At 44.9% G+C, this 17,463-nt stretch overlaps 1 long non-coding RNA gene across 4 annotated transcripts in view; it reads left to right on the forward strand.

The window, feature by feature from the left end:
* Positions 1-6,079: 6,079 nt before the first annotated feature.
* The window catches only part of LOC140478538 (uncharacterized), a 37,217-nt gene continuing 25,833 nt past the window's right edge, over positions 6,080-17,463 (forward strand). For 3 of the 4 annotated variants that reach the window (XR_011960794.1, XR_011960795.1, XR_011960793.1), the window contains exons 1-2: positions 6,080-6,132; positions 7,186-7,279. This is a non-coding gene — a long non-coding RNA (uncharacterized lncRNA). Of the gene's footprint in view, positions 6,133-7,185; positions 7,280-12,819; positions 12,946-17,463 lie in introns of all 4 variants that reach the window. The other variant, XR_011960792.1, reaches the window with a different exon arrangement.

Consider the following 17,463-nt stretch of genomic DNA (forward strand, 5'->3'; position numbering starts at 1 on the left):
TATCTACAATATTCTAATTTTCCTGAGTGAAAACCAATGAGAAATGTTTGTTTAGCACCTCTCCGATTTCCACAGTGTCCACACTCAACTTCCCACTTCTGTCTTTGATTGGCCCTATTCCTACCCTATCCTTTATTCCTCACATACCTATAGAAAGCTTTAGGGTTCACCTTAATTCTATTTGCTAAAGACTGCTGGTGTCCTCTCTTTGCTCTTCTTAACTCTCTTGAAATCCTTCCTCGCTGATCGGTAAGTCTCCATCGCCTCATCTGTACCATTTGTCTCATCAACACATAAGCCTCCTACTTCTTCTTAATGAGAGATGCAATTTCTGTGCTAAATCACGGTTCCCTTACCTTATCACTTCCTCCCTGCCTGACAGGGACATACCTATCAAGAACATGCAATATCTGTTCCTTAAACCAGCTCCACATTTCCATTGTCTGCATCCACTGCATTTCACTCCTCCATCCTATGCATCATAATTCTTGCAGAATCGCATTATAATTGCCACTGCCCCATTGATAAGTCTTCACCTGTGACATGTACCTATCCCTTTTCATTGCCAAACTAAATATAACTGAATTATGATCACTCTCTCCAAAGTGCTCACCTACACCTAAATCAAACACCTAGCCCGGTTCATGACCAAGCACTAGATCCAATGTGGCCTCCCCTCTTGTCGGCCCTTCGACATAGTGTGTCAGGAAACCCTCCTGTACACATTGGACAAAAACTGATCCATCCGACGTACTAGAATTATAGAATTTCCAGTCAAGGTTGGGGAAGTTAAAGTCCCCCATAATGACCACCATGTTACTTTCACTCCTACCGAGAGTAATTTTTCTAATCCTCTCTTCCCCCTCCCTGGAACTCTGTGGCGGCCTATAAAAAATCCAAGCAGTGTGACCTCCCCTCTCCTGTTTCTAACCTCAGCCCACACTACTTCAGTAGACAAGTCCTCATCAAATGTTCTCTCAGCCACCGTTATACTATCCTTGACTAACATGACATGCATGGGCCCATTGTGGTGCTTCAAATTCCATGAGGCAGCCATACTCTCTATGACAGACAGACTCAGTCTGGAACCTCCTCTATCCTTAAGTCCTTAAGTACTGCCTGTGCTCCTCCATTTCCTCTTTGCACGTTCCCTTTCCAACCCACCCCACATGCATCACTCCACAATTGGAGCTGTCAAGGGCAGAAGTCTGTGGAATACCCTCCCTAACCTTCTCTATCTTCTTTTAAGATGTATTTTAAAATCATTCTCCTTAATCAATGTTTTGATCATCCATGAAACACCTTAGGAGATTTGCCATTACGAAAGATTCCATATAAAGCAAGTAGTTCTTGTTATTGCTGTACATTAGGGGAAACAGAAATGATGCTTTTAAAATTCTAACAAGAAAGTCACTGATAGGCGCAGTGAGTAGGCTAAATAATAACATCACATTGGGATGGACAATAAACAAAGAAATAACTAATGCCTGTAAAAATGGCATGTCTATTACCATGGGTGATTTTAATCTACATGTAGATTGGTCGAACCAGCTCAGTCAGGGTAGCCTTGAGGAGTTCATAAAGTGTATACATGATAGTTTTTTTGAACAGCATGAAATGTAACCGACAAGGAGCAAGCTTTCCAAGATCTGGCCCCCGTGCAATGAGACAGGAATAATTAATGACCTCAGAATTAGGGATCCTCTTGGAAGAAGTGATCACTGTATGGTTGAAGTTAGAATACATATGGAGAGGTGTGAAGATAAATTACCTGCCCTCGATCTCTTCATAGCCAACTGCCGCTGCAACATTAACCACCTCAACTTCTCCACCCATCTCACCAACTCCAACCTCTCAACCTCGGGACGTGCAGCCCTCCGCTCCATCCGTCCCAACCCCAACCTCACTATCAAACCGGCAGACAAGGGAGGCGCGGAAGTAGTTTAGTGCACCGACCTTTACACCGCTGAGGCTAAACGCCAGCTCGCGGATACCTCCTCCTGCTGCCCCCTTGACCATGACCCCATCTCCCACCACCAAACCATCATCTCCCAGACCATCCATAACCTCATCACCTCAGGGGATCTCCCATCCACCACCTCCAACCTCATAGTCCCTCAACCCCACCGCCAGTTTCTACCTCCTGCCCAAAATCCACAAACGTGACTGCCCCGGCCGACTCATTGTCTCAGCCTGATCCTGCCCCACCGAACTCATCTCTGCATGCCTCGACACAGTCCTGTCCCCCTTAGTCCAAGAACTCCCCACCTATGTTCAGGACACCACCCACACCCTCCACCTCCTCCATGATTTTTGTTTCCCCGGCCCCCAACGCCTTATCTTCACCAGTCCCTATACACCTCCATCTCCCATCACGAAGAACTCAAAGCCCTCTGCTTCTTCCTTTCCCACTGTACCAACCAGTATCCTTCCACTGACACCCTCCTTCAACTGACTGAACGGGTCCTCACCCTGAACAACTTCTCTTTCCAATCCTCCCACTTCCTCCAAACCAAAGGAGTAGCCACTGGCACTCGCATGGGCCTCAGCTATGCCTGCTTCTTCGTAGGATATGTGGAACAGTCCATCTTCCGCAGCTACACTTGCACCACCCCCCACCTTTTCCTCCGCTACACCAATGACTGTATCGGCACTGCCTCATGCTCCCATGAGGAGGTTGAACAGTTCATCCACTTTACCAACACCTTCCACCCCGACCTCAAATTCACCTGGACCATTTCAGACTCCTCCCTCCCCCTCCTAGACCTTTCCATTTCTATCTCGGGCGACCGAATCAACACAGACATTTACTATAAACCAACCGGCTGCCACAGCTACCTAGACTACACCTCCTCCCACCCTGCACCCTGTAAAAAATGCCATCCCATATTCCAAATTCCTTCGTCTCCGCTACATCTGCTCCCAGGAGGACCAGTTCCAATACCGTACAACCCAGATGGCCTCCTTCTTCAAAGACCGCAATTTCCCCCCAGACGTGGTCGACGATGCCCTCCACTGCATCTCCTCCTCTTCCCGCTCCTCTGCCCTTGAGCCCCGCCCCTCCAACCACTACCAGGACAGAACCCCACTAGTCCTCACCTACCACCCCACCAAACTCCATATACAGTGTATCATCCGTCGTCATTTCTGCCACCTCCAAATAGACGCCACCACCAGGGATATATTTCCCTCCCCTCCCCTATCAGCATTCCAAAAAGACCACTCCCTCCGTGACTCCCTTGTCAGGTCCACACCCCCCACCAACCCAACCTCCACTCCCGGCACCTTCCCCTGCAACCACAAGAAATGCAAAACCTGCGCCCACACCTCCCCCCTTACTTCCCTCCAAGGCCCCAAGGGATACTTCCATATCCACCACAAATTCACCTGCACCTCCACACACATCATTTATTGCATCCGCTGCACCCGATGTGGCCTCCTCTATATTGGGGAGACAGGCCGCCTAGTGGCGGAACGTTTCAGAAAACACCTCTGTAACACCTGGACCAATCAACCCAACCATCCCATGGCTCAACACTTCAACTCCCCCTCCCACTCCACCAAGGACATGCAGGTCCTTGGACTCCTCCATCGCCAGACCAGAGCAACACAACAGTTGGAGCAAGAGCGCCTCATCTTCCGCCTTGGAACCCTCCAACCACAAGGGATGAAATCAGATTTCTCCAGTTTCCTCATTTCCCCTCCCCCCACCTTGTCTCAGTCAAATCTCTCGAATTCAGCTCCACCTTCCTAACCTGCAATCTTCTTCCTGACCTCTCTCCCTCCACCCCCACTCCGGCCTATCACCCTCACTTTGACCTCCTTCCACCTATCGCATTTCCAACGCCCCTCCCCCAAGTCCCTCCTCCCTACCTTTTATCTTAGCCTGCTGGACACACTTTCCTCATTCCTGAAGAAGGGTTTATGCCTGGAATGTTGATTCTACTGTTCCTTGGATGTTGCCTGACCTTCTGCGCTTTTCCAGCAACATATTTTCAGCTCTGATCTCAAGCATCTGCAGTCCTCACTTTCTCCTCCAGTGCGAAGATAAAATCTAATACCTTGGTCCTGTGCTTGAACATGGGGAACTAAAATAGAATGAGGGAAAACCTGGATAATGTAGACTGGAAACAAAGATTTTATGGTGGGACAGTTGATGAGCAGTGAAAGATTTTCAAAGACATTTTAGTAAGTGCTCAGCAAAGGCATATTCCAGTGAAAAGGAAGGACTGTAAGAAAAGGCGGTGGACAAAAGATAGGGAATTCTACACCAGTTAGTTTATTCTCTGTAGTTGGAAAGATGTTTGGGTCTATTATCAAGGAAGAAATAGCAGGGAATCTCGATACAAATTGTCCCATTGGGCAGACAGAGCATGGATTCATGAAGGACAGGTCATGCTTGATAAATCGTTTGGAATTCTATGAAGACATTTCGAGCAAGGTGGACAATGGGGACCTAGTGGATGCGGTGTACCTGGATTTCCAAAAGGGCTTCAACAAGGTGCCACGCAAGTGGCTGTTGCATTATATAAGGGTGCATGGGATAGAGTATTAGCGTGGATAGAAGATTGGTTGACTAACAGGAAGCAAAGAGTGGGGATAAATAAGCCTTATTCTGGCTGGCAATCAGTAACTAGTAGTGTGCCTCGAGGATCAGTGTTGGGACTGCAATTATTTAGAATTGATACAGATGATTTAGAGTTGGGGACCACATGTAGGGTGTTAAAGTTTACATATGAGACTAAGATGAGTAGCAGAACAAAGTGTGCGGAGGACTGTGAAACTTTGCAGAGGAACAGAGATACATTGGGTGAGTGGGCAATGGTCTGGCAAGTGGAATATTATGTTCATAAATGTAAAGTCATACTCTTTGGTTGGAGTAACATTAATAAAAAGATTATTACTTGAATTTTTAAAAAGTTACATTATTTGCTATGCAGAGGCACCTGAACATCCTTCTACAGGAGGGTTAGTCACCAGGTATAACAATCAATTCAGAAGGCAAAGGGAATTTTGTCCTTCATTTCTGAAGGGATTGTGTTTAAAAGCAGAGGTTATGTTCTAGCTATAGTGGGTGCTGGTGAGGCCACACCTGGAGTACTGCATGCAGATTTTATCTCCTTACGTGCTCAGGGATGTACTGGCCCTAGAGGGGGTGCAGTGGAGGTTAACTATGTTGAATCCGGAGGTGAGGGATTTGGCTGAACAGAGACTGAGTCGATTGGGATAATATTCATTGGAATTCAGAAGAATGGATAGATATAAAGTAATGAATGGAATAAATAAAATAGAAGTAGAGAGGATGTATCCACTGGCAGGTGAATTTAGGACAAGAGGGCATCACCACAAGATTAGAAGCAGCAAATTTAGGAGTGAATTGAGAAGGAATGTCTTGACCTTGATGGAGTGCATTGCCCAGGGAAGTATTTGATGCTAGTTCAATGAAAGATTTTAAAGCTAAGTTAGTTTTTTAAAAAAAATAAATAAATAAGGAATACGGTGAGAACGTGGGTAAATTGTTCTGTATCCACAAAATGATCAACCATGATCTTACTGAATGGTAGGGCAGGACGGCCTTCTCTTTTTCCAAGATCTTTTGTTCTTATGTTATGCATTCCGCCCTCACTCGTGACTTGGAGGTGCTGGTGTTGGATTAGGATGGACAAAATTAAAATTCAGAAAACACCAGGTAATAGTCCAACAGGTTTATTTGGAAGCACTACTTTGCTGGTCCTTCATCAGGTGGTTGTGTGATTTTTAACTTTGTCCCTCACTCTTGTAACTGAGAAATAGCAAGTCACGAAGCAGTGCGCAAGCTCCAGCCAACAGTTGGTATTGTGGACAATGAAGAAGGTTATCTCAGAATACAATGGGATATTGATCAGATGGGCCAATGGGCTGAGGAGTGGCAGATAGGATTTAATTGAGATAGATCAGGTTAGGATATCTGGTTGTAATAGACAGGTTGGACCGAAGAAGTGATTGATGTCAGCGGCGGACCAATGGAAAGGCAGGGGAGGAGCTGGAGGACCTGGCTGGGCAGTTGGTCCTCCGGCCAATCAGTGAATGAGGGGCGGGACTAGACTATACCACGTGATCATCCTCGCGGTGGGTGCGGATGTTCGGCTGTTGGTAAGGAAAGAAATAAACAGCAGGAAGCGGGAGGGAAATGGTGTTGGTATGGTCTGAGAGGTTTTACAATCATTTGGTACACATCAGAAAATATAAATTCGAAACTTACAGTCCCGTTTTTGCAGCAAACGGAAATATGCCTCGTTGAGTAATCGGCCCAAGTGATCGCCGCCATCTTTATTCGGGGCAATGATTCACTGGGCACGTGCGCGGCCGCCAGCTTTGTCGGGGGCAAAGTTCAGAGGGATGTATGTACAGCCTTCCCTGGTAAAAAGAGTCATAGGGCAGGATTTACACAGAGCACATTCAAACCCACAGAAATGGACTTTTGTCTGGATTTGTTTCGTCATTCATGTAAATGATTCGGATGTGAATAGAGGCCGTATAGTTAATAAATTTGCAGGTGACACCAAACTTGGAGGTATTGTGGACAATGAAGAAGTTTATCTCAGAGTACAGTGGGATATTGATCAGATGGGCCAATGGGCTGAGGAGTGGCAAAAAGGATTTAATTGAGGTAGATTAGGTTAGGTTATCTGGTTGCCATAGTTTGGATCGAAGAAGTCTGTTTCTGTGCTAGACATCTTTGACTGTGGGATCATAAAAGTGAACTCTGCTCTGGTTCACCTCTGGGTTCTCTGATGTCCACTTGTTCATTATCTAGCTTCCTCAGTCTCTCATGGGTGTATTTTTGCTCTGTATAGTATTTTACTATTACTTTCACAGCTGTTTTGTAAATGAATTGAAAAATGTAGAGCTGGAAAAATACAGCAGGCCAGGCAGCATCCGAGGAGCAGGAGAATCGACGTTTTGGGCATAAGCCCTTCTTCAGGAATGTAAATGAATTGTCCACTGCTGCCCGGCTCCTGACCGTATGATGTTCCATTATCAGGTTATTTTTTCCACAATATCTTTGACAGTCAAGAATTCTTTTTTCCAATAAGCGAGTGCATTTTCCTTCAATTTTTGACAGTCAAATTCTGCACTATTTTCATTCCCTGTAATTCATATTGCACTCCCTGAAACATCAACTGTGTATTTCTCCTTCCACAGAAACCAGTGATCAATGCCAAAGCCTTGTTGCCTGTGGAGAGGGTGATGTTTGACTTCCTTGTACTGCTGCAGTTTGTATGGTGAAGGTGGTTGGGTAAGAGACATTACAGATTATTCACTCAGCGATATTGATGAGTAGAAGATATCTGTACAAATCATCATGGTTTTAATTTCACAAAAATATTATTGAGAAGTTTTGACATAAGGCTACAGATGGAGAATATTGTGTCCAGTGACCAAAACCATTGCCAAATAAGCAGTTTTTCAAGAATGCCTTAAAGGAAGAAAGTAGATCTTAGAGAGTTAGAGTGGGGATTCCAGACCATGTTCCCTTGAATTGGATGCTGCCTGAACTGCTGTGCTCTTCCAGCACCACTAATCCAGTATTTGGTTTTCAGCATCTGCAGTCATTGTTTTTACCATGTTCCCTTGGAGTCTATAGAAACGGAAACACAGGTAAACTCAAAAATAAACACATCATTTGAGAGTCTGGACTAAAATGAAATATTATTGAGATATGAAAGGGTGTGTGGTGCAGGGAGATAGGAATGATTACAGCCAGGAATTAATTCAAAGGTGCGAAAGTAAATTGTTGCTTACAAATGGGAGTATTTTGATTGATCGGCAAGTTTTGGTACAAGTGAGCACTTCGGCAGTAGAGTTTTCAATATTCTTGAGATTATCGTGAAGGTGAATGTGGGATGCTGGTTTAGATAATGAAATCTAGAGTTAACAAAAGGAATGAATGAGTGTTTCAGGAAATGAGCTGAGACTGTGGTGAGGTCAGGTGATATCACTGAAGTCGAAATAGTGGACTTGGAGGGGGTCTGGCCTGTCATCCTCACCTCATTCAGCTGTTTCAGTTTGTGAATCAAGTCTATAACAAGCTCAGGAACTGAGTGGCCCTGGCAGAACCCAAACTGGGCATCGCTGAGCAGGTTATTGCTGAGCAGCTGCGTGACAGCACTGTTGATGACACCTTCCATCACCTCACTGCTGAGCGAGTGTGGACTGATGGAGGGGAATTGGCTGAGCTGGATCTGCCCTGTGTTTTTGTGTTGGAACATCCCTGAGCAATGTTCCACAAAGTCAGTAGGTGCCAGTGCTGGAACAGTACTTGTCTTGTTGGGCAGCAGGTTCTGGAGCACAGCCAACAGTATTATTGCCAGAATATTGGCAGGGCCCATACCTTTACACTGCTTATCCATTTCTTGATCTGATTGGAAATGAGTTTTCAACCAAGTCGATTCATATCTGTGATGGCAGGGACCAATGGAGAAGGCTCATCCACTTGGCACTGCTGGCTGAAAATCACTGCTAATACTGTCCTCTTATCTGTTGCATGAATGTGTGAGACCCCTCCATCAGTAAGGGTGGGGATATCTGTGATGCTTCCTCCAGTGAGTTGTTTAATTGTCCATCACTATTCTTGACTTGGTGTGGCAGAACTACAGAACTCAGATCTAATCTGTTAGTTATGGGATCACTTAGTTCTATTTGGTGTTGCTTGTGCTGTTTGGCTTGCAGGTTTGGTAGCTGCACCAGGTTGGCACCTAATTTTTAGGTATGCCTGGTACTGCTCCTGACATGCCCTCCTACATTCACCATTGAACCAGGGTTGATTCCCCTGGCTTGATGTTAATGGTTAAGTGGGGGATATCAGGCCACGAGATTTCACATTGGGCTGGAGTACAGTTCTGCTGCTGTTGTTGGCCCACAATGAGGCAGAAGTTGCAGGGTCAAGACAGCTGACTGTGTGGGTGCATTGGGAGATGTAATGTGGTCCATCCAGTTTCATTTCTTTGTTGAGACTGTGCAGTGATTAATACAATGAGTGACTTGATGGGCCACTGTCGGGTTTCTTTCCCTCAAGGACATTGTCAATGGCAGAAAAACATCCCCATTGGTTCCATGGCAAACAGTAGATTCTTCATTCCAGTTTTGTTTTTCTTGAATTCAGAGCCACCCTCTACCGATTTGGGATTCAAACCTGAACTTCAGTTGTATATTTTAATATTCGTGATAAATGATAAATACGACAGGTTTGTTCACTTATTTTTAGAATCACTATCACAGGTTTTGTTTATTGTTTTGGAAATAAAAACACTGTCCATTATCCTGTCTCCTCCATCCTTCCCTCCAACAACAAGAGTGAGAAGCACATGGAGTTTCTCTGTCCATAACATTGAGACAATGCGATCAGCTTCTTTCCTCCCTCTCCACTAGCCCACTGAGCCAAACTGCCTCACAAGGGTGCTCCTCATTTTAGTCCTAAACTTGCATTTCCTCGAGTCCCTTGTCAAGCCTTATTAGAGGTCATCTTGACCATTTACCCTAGTGTAGCTAAATCATGGACATTCCAAATCTGTCTAATCCTCCTGCTTGTAAACCGCCCTCCCTCCCTCCACCACCCCCCCACCTTGCAATTCACAGATATTGTTCCATGATCTGTCTGTCTGTCTTTCCTGGTTATGTCCTTCTCTCCCATTCTGCTAAAACCTAATATTTGACCTCACCATCACTGGAAAATCCTGCTCCGTCTCCACTCTCCCTTTCCTTTCTGAGTTCATTGTATTTGGTGTTCCTCCAGGATCTATCCTTGGCCCGTCCTGTTTCTCACCTACACACTGCCAGGAGGTAACATCGCTCAAAAGCACTGTGTTAGGTTTCACATGTACACTGACAGTGCCCAGCTCTCCCTCCCCATCATCCCTCTCCATTACTCCACTATTACTCAGTTATCAAACTGCTTACCACGCTTCGATTAGCTGCAATTCACTCCAATGAAACACTGTAATTGTTAAACCCATTGCCTTCAGTTGCTATTCCAAATTCATTTCCCTTACTGCTGTGTCCCTCCCTCTCACTGGGAAGTGTCTGAGGCAGAACTACATTCTTCACAGTATTGCTTTCATATCTGACCCCAAGGTGACCTTCTGATCAGACATCTACACAATCACAAACACCACGAATTCCAATTTCTAAAACGTTGCTTGTCTCCTTCTCACCCCAGCTCCATTGCTACTGAAACCCTAACCTGTGTCGGTGTTGCCTTTAACTTAACAAATCTGAAACAGAACCCTTGATTTCAGAATCTGGTTCAAGACTCACCCGTAATGGGACACATCCTCTCCATATTTACCCTGTCAAACCTCGACGGAATCCTGTATGTTTCAAAGAGATCACCTCCCATTCTTCCCAAGTCCAGTGAGTATATTCCCAACTTATTCAGCCTTTGCTTACAGGATAATCCCTTCAAAACAGGGATCATCCCAATGGATCTTCTCTGAAATGCCTTCAATCAACTGCTCTATTTCATGAACTAAAGTGACCAAATCTGTTCACGTTACTCCAGATGTGGTCTCACTTGCCATTTGTTTAGTTGCCCTAAGGTATATACTCCAAACTCTTATATTGCAAACTCTTTTAAAAAAGGGACAGCATTCCATTCCGCTTCCTGATTCCATGCTGTAACTGTGTGCTCGCTTTCTGTGTTTCCTGCTCATTTTCCCCCAGTACCTTTGTGCTGCATCTTTCTACAGTTTATCCCAAGTTATACTCTATTTGCCAACTTGTTGCCCAGGTTTCCTGTGAATATCTCTCTGTAAACTGTTTATACTCCTTTTGGAACTTTCCTGTTATGCCTTTTCTAGGAGATTTCCCCCCTCATTATTCGGAACATGTACTGTGAGCACTGGGCAGTGGGAAGCATGAGCAGTTGCTATCTTTCAGGGATACTCTATTTCATGACTGGGAGGAGCTTGTTGCCCATTGGTCAGAATGGAGACAACTTGCCCATCAAGGTGCATGAGCCTTTCACCCCCCCCCCCATGTCTTATTGAGGAGGCACAGCGGCAGAACGAAAGGAAAGACAAGGAAGCAAATCTTGCTCTCCATATCTCACTGAATCTTGGATCATTCTGTCCCATGTTCAGTCACATGAAGTCCCAAGGTGGAAACTCATAGAAACCCACACAGATTTGCCCTTGAAGTGCCTGCTAACCTCCACCAGGGGTAATGTGTACAGTCCTCCTGGGCCAGGAGGAGGGGATTGTATGAGTTTCAAACTTGAACTGACAGTGACGGATTTTATAAACTTGTATTACAGGCAGATATTCAGATGGTAATCTCAGTCATTGTAACGCCAAACTCTGACAGAATTACTCAATACATCAGGCCCTGGATATTTGTATTGTATGAGAGTATTGTGTTCCCAATCAATACCATTTGCTGAATAAAAGTTCTCCTTTGAATCAAACCATCCTCTCAATAGATCTTCCATAATCTTCAACATGTGTCCTGTAATCCTTGTATAATGTGCTGATGGGTGTAAGGACATAATGTGTAACTTTTGTAAACCGCTTTGTCACAGCTCCCCAAATTTCCTTTCCTACAAGGAGAACACACTCAGTTTTTCCAAACCGCTGATTCCCCAATGTCTGTTTGCTCTCTATAATGTACACATCAGGGTTGTGTTGGAACATTCTCCACTTGCCTGCATCAGTGCACCCCCCCCCCCAACAATATTAAAGAAAGTGAACATCCTCCAGGATAAAGTACTGTACCTGAGTGGTTTCCCATCCACCACCTTCGGCATTCCCTTTCCCCACCCTCGAGGCACAGTGGCATCACTGTGTAAAAGATCAAGTCAGCATTGTCCTACCCGACCATAGGACTGCTCTCTCATTAGAGAGAGATGTCTGGTAGTGGTTAACCTGAATATTACCACAGCACAGCAAAGGGGAGAAGTTGAAAAGGAGAGTCCATTAATTGCGGATGGTTGTTCTTGATGTGTATTAGCAACACACATGTCACGTGAACAATTAATGTTAAAAAAGCCCCACAAATTCTGCAACTAAAATCCCCCATTCCTTGAACCATCCTGGTAAATCTCCTGTGCCCTGTCTCAGGGACCCTGCCATCCTTCCCATTGGGCGATCTGTGGTTCGCACAGACCCAGCTGCTCTGAACCCTGTGGGCGATAGCAGAGAGCAACAGTTGCACTAAACCTCACTGTCTGGAAGAGAGTGAGAGACAGAAATCCCGAAGGCATTTAAGATCTATTTAGGAACACATTTGCAAGGCCAAGGCTGACAGGTCTATGTGCTCTGTGCTGGAAAATGGGATTAAAATAGTTAGCTGGGAGATTTCTTTACAGCATAAACCCAATGGACCACAAAACCGTTTTCCGTCATGTCGACCACAGACGCGTAATATAGGAATATGACAAGCCACAATAGAAACCAGGTCAGAGAAGGTGATATTACAATAGATGATACGTGATTGATTAAGGTTTTTTGGAGGAAAATGTGACCGAGGTTAAGCGGGACTTTGTGGAGCTCTGGGTGCAGGAATCTGAAATAAAAATGGGTTATCCTGAAGGCTGGAATTAAAGAAAGGCACATCACAGAGATTTGTGAGGGTGGACAAGATTAAAGATAGTGTGTTGAGACTGGAGGAGATTAGAGATTGGAGGATGTTGCATAGATTGAGATGTTTTTGATCCCAGAGATCGTGGTAGTTCTGAGGCTAGAGAGGAATTATAGAGATAAGGATGAGTTGTTCCCTTTCCCAACCCGACCTCTTTACTGATAATTATTGTTTCTCTGTCCTCATCTGCCATTGCCTCCATAGGCCTGCGACAATGAGAATACACAGACAGTATGTTCCCGTTAAGGCCAAGGCTGGGAGGTGTCGAGAATGCTGCATGACCTGCAAAATTGAGGCTCTGGTCAAGAAAATGAAGGAAGGATATGGCAGGTACAGACCCCACTGTGTTTGTGTGAATCCCTAGAGGACTATAAGGGAGGTAGCAGTATACTCACGGGAAACCAGGAGGCAAAAAAGGGGCATGAGATAGCTTTGGGAAATAGGTTTAAGGAGAATCCAAAGAGATTCTACAAATACACTAAAGACAAAAGAATAACTAGGCAGAGAATAGCGAGCTTCAAAGATCAACAAGACTGTCTATGGAACAGCAGGAGGTGGGAGAGATTCTGTAAGTATTTCATGTCAGTTTTTACTGAAAGGGGATATAGAAGTTAGAGAAGTTGGAGAAATAAATAGTAATAACTTGGCAAGTGTACATATTATAGAGGAGGAGGTACTGGATGTCTTAAAATGCATAAAGGTGGATAAATCCCTGAATCTGATCAGGTGTATCCCAGAACTTTGTGGGTATTCAAAGTTTGGTAGAAGATTTGTAGCTCGGGTGCTCGTTGTGGTTCTGTTCGCCGAGCTGGGAATTTGTCTTGCAAACATTTCGTCCCCTGTCTAGGTGACATCCTCAGTGCTTGGGAGCCTCCTGCGAAGCGCTTCTGTGCTGTTTTCTCCGGTATTTGTAGTGGCCTGTCTCTGCCGCTTCCGGTTGTCAGTTCGAGCTGTCCACTGTAGTGGCCGGTATATTGGGTCCAGGTCGATGTGTTTGTTGATAGAGTCTGTGGATGAGTGCCATGCCTCTAGGAATTCCCTGGCTGTTCTCTGTTTGGCTTGCCCTATAATGGTAGTGTTGTCCCAGTCGAATTCATGTTGCTTGTCGTCTGTGTGTGTGGCTACTAAGGATAGCTGGTCGTGTCGTTTCATGGCTAGTTGGTGTTCATGGATATGGATCGTTAACTGTCTTCCTGTTTGTCCGATGTAGTGTTTTGTGCAGTCCTTGCATGAGATTTTGTACACTACATTAGTTTTGCTCATGTTGGGTATCGGGTCCTTTGATCTGGTGAGTTGTTGTCTGAGAGTGGCTGTTGGTTTGTGTGCTGTTATGAGTCCGTGTGGTCGCTGTCAGTTCAGAAATGCTCCTGATGTATGGTAGTGTGGCTAGTCCTTTGGGTTGCGGCATGTCCTCGTTCCGTTGTCTCTCCCTTAGGCATCTGTTGATGAAATTGCGAGGGTATCCATTTTTGGTGAATACTTTGTATAGGCGTTACTCTTCCTCTTTTTGTAGTTCTGGTGTGCTACAGTGTGTTGTGGCCCTTTTGAATAGTGTCCTGATGCAACTTCGTTTGTGTGTGTTGGGGTGGTTGCTTTCATAGTTTAGGACTTGATCTGTGTGTGTGGCTTTCCTGTAAACCTTTGTGGTGAATTCTCTGTTCGGTGTTCTCTGTACCATCACGTCTAGGAATGGGAGTTGGTTGTCCTTTTCTTCCTCTCTAGTGAATCGAATTCCTGTGAGTGTGGTGTTGATGATCTGGCGTGTGTTCTCTATTTCTGTGTTTTTAATTATTACAAAGGTGTCATCCACGTATCTGACCCAGAGTTTGTGTTGAGGTTGTGGTAAGAATGTTTGTTCTAACCTTTGCATTACTGCTTCTGCTATGAGTCCAGAGATCGGTGAGCCCATGGGTGTTCCGTTGATTTGTTCGTATATTTGGTTATTGAATGTGAAGTGTGTTGTGAGGCACAAGTCCATTAGTTTAAGTATGCCGTCTTTATTGATAGGTTCGACGTCCTGTTGTCTGTTATGTCTGTCCAGCAGGTTGGCTATTGTTTCTTTGGCTAGTGTTTTGTCGATGGAGGTGAACAGTGCCGTTACATCGAATGAGACCAGAGTTTCTTCCTTGTCTATGTGTATATTTCTGATGATGTCCAAGAATTCCTGTGTCGATTGTATAGATTGTCTGGATCCACTGATCAGGTGTTTCAGTTTCTGCTGTAGTTCTTTGGCCAGTTTGTGTGATGGTGTCCCTGGTAGTGATACTATGGGTCTGAGTGGGATGGCTGGTTTGTGCACTTTAGGTAGTCCATAGAATCTGGGGGTGTTGTTGCTTTCAGGTTTCATTCTTTGTAGGTCAGACCAGGTTATCTGTCCGTTTTTTTGTAGATTCCTCAGTGTGTTGTTTATCCTATTGGTGAGCTGTGGGGTGGGGTCAAACTCCCTCTTTTGTGGGTAATTAGGGAAGCTTTTGCTGGGCCCCTCACTGCGATATTTGTATCATCGATCGCCACAGGTGAGGTGCTGGAAGACTGGCGGCATTATTTGAGAAAGGTGGTAAGGAAAAGCCAGGGAACTACAAACAGGTGAGCCTGAAGTCAGTGGCAGAGAAGTTGTTGGAAGGGATTCTCAGGGACAGGATTTACATGTCATTGGAAAAGCAAGAAATGATTAGGGAGAGTCAGCATGGCTTTGTGCATTGAAATCAGTAACTTGGACTTGAGAAAGACACAAAGTTTCACATAACACACTGGTTAGCAGGTTCAACACCATAGAATTCTGGCGGAACTCGCTGTTTGGATACGGAATTGGCTGGAATGTCAAAGAATCATAGATGGACAGCACAGAAACAGAGACCCGTCAGTCCAACCAGTACATGATGATCAGATATCACAACGCAATCTAGTCCCACCTGTCAGCACCCGGCCCATATCCTTCCTATTCATATACACATGAAGATGCCTTTTAAATGTTGCAATCATAATGGCCTCTTCCACTTCCTCTGGCAGCTCATTCCATACACGTACCACCCTCGGTGTGAAAACGTTGCCCCTCAAGTCTCTTTAAAGTCTTTCCCCTCATACCATTAACCTATGCCCTCTACTGCTGGGATCCCCCACACCAGGGAAAAGACTTTGTATATTTATCCTATCCATGCACCTCAGGTTTTTATATACATAGATAAGATCACCTCTCAGCCTCCGACGCTGCAGGGAAAACAGCCCCAATCTATTCAACCTCTATTCAACCCCCAGCCTAGCTCAAATCCTCCAATGCTGGCAACATTCTTGTAAATCTTTTCTGAACCCTTTCAAGTTTCACAACATCCTTCCAATAGGAGGGAGACCAGATTTGTACGCAACGTTCCAAAAGTGGCCTAACCAATGTCCTGTACAGCTGCAACATGATCTCATAACTCATGTACTCAATACTTTGTCCGATAAAGGCAAACATACCAAATGCCGCCTTCACTATCCTATCTACCTGCACTCCAAGGCCTCTTTGTTCAGTAACACACCTCAGGAGCTTACCATTAAGTGTATAAGTCCTGCTAAGATTTGCTTTCCCAAAATGCCACTCCTCAGCCCATTCACCCATCTGATCAAGATCCCATTGTACTCTGAGGTAATCTTTTTCACTGTCCACTACACCTCCAGTTTTGGTGTCATCTCACGAACTATACCTCCTATGTTTACATCTAAGTCATTGATATAAATGACGAAAGGTAGTGGATCCAGCAGTGATCCTTGTAACACTCCACTAGTCACAGGCCTGCAGTCTGAAAAGCGACCCTCCATCACCACCCTCTGTCTTCTGCCTTTGAACCAGTTCTGTATCCAAATGGTTAGATCTCTCTGTATGCCATGAGCTCTAACATTGCTGCGCAGACAGTGTCATAGTGCAGGATGCTTTTTGGACTGGAAGCCTGTGATGAGCAATATGCTGTCAGGCTGGATACTGGGTCCACTGCTTTTTGCCATTTATATAAATGATTTCTATGTGAATATAGGAGCTATGGTTAGTAGGTTTAAAATAGACACCAAAATTGGAGGTGCAATGGACAGCAAAGTTACCTGAAAGTACAATGAGACTCCGATCAAATGGGCTGAGAAGTGGCAGATGAAGTTTAATTTAGATAACTGTGAGGTTCTGCATTTTGGAAAAGCAAATCAGGGTGGGACTTATATACTTAGTGGGAAGGTCCTGGGGAGTGTTGCTGAACAAAGAGATCTTGGAGTGCAGGTTCATAATTCTTTGAAAGTGGAATCACAGATAGGCAGGTTAGTGAAGAGAGTGTTTGGTGTACTTGCCTTTATTGGTCTGTGCATTGAGTACAGGAGTTGTGACGTCATTTTGTGGCTGGACAGGACATTCATTCAGCCACTTCTGGAATTCTGCTTTCAGTCCTGGTCTCCCCGCTATTGGAATGATATTGTGAAACTTGAAAGGATTCAGAAAAGATGCAAAGGTGTTGCCAGGGTCGAGGGATTGAGCTATAGGGAGAGGCTGAATAGACTGAGGCTGTTCTCACTGGAGAATCGGATGCTGAGAGGTGACCATAGATTGATAAAATCGTGAAGGGCATGGATAGGGTCAACAGCCAGGGTCGTATTCCTGTTTAGGTGAGTCCAAAACTAGAAAGCACAGGCGTGAGGGAAAAGATTGAAAAGGGATATTAGGGGCAAAGTTTCAAGCTGAACGTAGTATGTGTATGGAATGAGCTGCCAGAGAAAGTGTGGAGGCTGGTACAGTTACAACATTTAAAAGGCATCTCACTGGATATGTGATTGGGAAAGGTTTCGAAGGCTATGGGCCAAGGGCTGGCATATGGGACGAGATTAATTTAG

This window comes from Chiloscyllium punctatum, chromosome 6, assembly GCF_047496795.1.
Source record: "Chiloscyllium punctatum isolate Juve2018m chromosome 6, sChiPun1.3, whole genome shotgun sequence".
Taxonomy (NCBI): domain Eukaryota; kingdom Metazoa; phylum Chordata; class Chondrichthyes; order Orectolobiformes; family Hemiscylliidae; genus Chiloscyllium; species Chiloscyllium punctatum.